A 1986-nucleotide genomic window follows, 5' to 3' on the forward strand; every position below is an offset into this window, starting at 1 on the left:
ATTTACATGTCCGCGATATCCAGTGACTGAAAATAATTAGATATTTGCAAAGTGACTTTGGAATTTAAATCATTAGAAAATCTTGGCCCACATTTTTTATTTCATTAACTGATTTATTTTGAAGGAACGTACATATGTAATTGAATCACTTTTTAACTTCCTGCTATTTTTCAGACCTTGAAAATATGTCCTTGGTAATCGTGGACAGTTGTAGCATTAGCTTTGCTACCGCAGGAACTGATGCATAATGTAGAGTAGGACTTTTTTTGTCATGGCGTATGGACGCGGCAGACCCAGATGCTGAAAACCCCGGAAGGAAACTCAGGCAAGTAGCGATAAACAAAGAGTCTTTAATATCCAGGCAGGAGATAACAGTTCTGGTTGTTACTTCTTGCTAGCTTGGATCTCTGGCGAGGAGTCGGCGTAGCTCGTAGGGACTTGAGAGCTAAGCTGAGAGCGTGGCGTGGCTGGAGCGGAGCGAGACGTGCGGTGCGGATCGCTGCGCGCTGCCTGATGTCTTGGGACCCGAAGTGAGCGAGGAACGTGGCGTGACTTCGAGGCGAAACTGGTGTGGAGCGAGCTGAAGATCTCCCAGGTGGACACTCGTGGATTTGGAAACCTGGAGGCGGGTAGAATAAGCAGGGTAAGTAAAGGCCAGAACTTGAATCGGAGTACGTACTGAGGTTCAGACATGCACCGAGGTAGGCAACGGACTGGCGATGACTGCTGGGCTGGATCCCCTTAAGAAGGCGGTGAGGTGATGAGCAGAGTGTCCACAGCTGGTTCCAATCTTCAGGTGCACAGAGAGAGGGGAGGGGGAGGAGCACTGACAGAGGCCACGTGACATTTTTGGCCACAAATGAGGTAGAATGGTCATCCTCTGATGGGAAAATCACAGGTTCAGTTCTTACCTTGCCTGCCCATTTGTCGAAGTGTCTCTGGGCAAGACACTGAACCCCACTTTGCTCCTGGTGGTTAGAGGTTGGTGCCAGTGTTCGGCAGCGGAGCCATCAGTGTGTAAATGTGTGTGTCGATGGGTGAATGAGAATGCACTTTAGACCTTCTGAGAAAGAAGTAAAGTGCTATACAAGTGTACATTATTTACTAGTTACCCTCTGTAACCCATCTATACCCATGCTAAGCAAAGAGTACCTTTACACAGCTGTATGTGTGCATGTCTGTTGTCTGTCTGATCTTGTTTTAAGTGTACTGAAGACACTTTCAAGAATGGGTGAATTTCTCTTAGTGAGATGATTAATTTTCTATTCTATTCTATTCTATTCTATTCTATTCTATTCTATTCTATTCTATTCTATTCTATTCTATTTAAAACACTGGTTGCCTTGGATGTCCTATGCTACCTTGGATCTTAAGCAAAGATGACAGATGCATAGATGTAAAACTACAAAACAAATCAGATAACAAAAAATAAAAACAAAAAATAAAACAAATCAGCACTAGTGGATAACTGCCACTAGTGCCTAAAGGACACCAGTGTCTTTTTACGTTACTTAAAAATACTTGCGACTCAGGAAATTAGATTCTGATTGGATACTCTGTGTTCATGTAAACAAGCTCCTTATTTTTTTTTCCTACATCTGTGATAACCCTTTAAACTATATATTTGTACGATTCCTCAGTTATTTTGAATCATCCGTTCATCCATTATCAGAACTAGCTGAGTCACAGAAGTTGCAGAAGCCTATTACAACTATTATTGGGTGATACACCCTGGACAGGTCACCAGTTCATTGTTTTAAACTAGGCTTTAAAAGAAAGGAAGACAGCCCACGATGATATCGTGGGCTGTCTGCACAAGAGATAGCTAAAAACTGAAAAGTTTTTTGTACCCAATTAGAGAGGGAGTTTGATAATAATGTCATGATGAGACATCTTTGTTGGTGTAAGCTCAGATCATAGGAAATAGCTGTAATTTGTCATTTCTCAACTTGGGCTGCAGATTGTCTTCAGGGTGTCTAAATGAGA

General features: G+C 42.4%; 1 long non-coding RNA gene across 1 annotated transcript; it reads right to left on the reverse strand.

Moving 5' to 3' along the window:
* Window positions 1–330: 330 nt before the first annotated feature.
* Window positions 331–1118, reverse strand: LOC110015574 (uncharacterized). The gene is made up of 2 exons (XR_002290786.3): window positions 698–1118; window positions 331–619 (listed from the first exon to the last, which is right to left on the reverse strand). It is a non-coding gene; the product is annotated as an uncharacterized LOC110015574 (long non-coding RNA).
* Window positions 1119–1986: the final 868 nt, after the last annotated feature.

The sequence above is a fragment of the Oryzias latipes genome, chromosome 9 (genome assembly GCF_053564925.1).
Source record: "Oryzias latipes strain Hd-rR chromosome 9, Olatipes_Hd-rR_3.1".
Lineage (NCBI taxonomy): Eukaryota > Metazoa > Chordata > Actinopteri > Beloniformes > Adrianichthyidae > Oryzias > Oryzias latipes.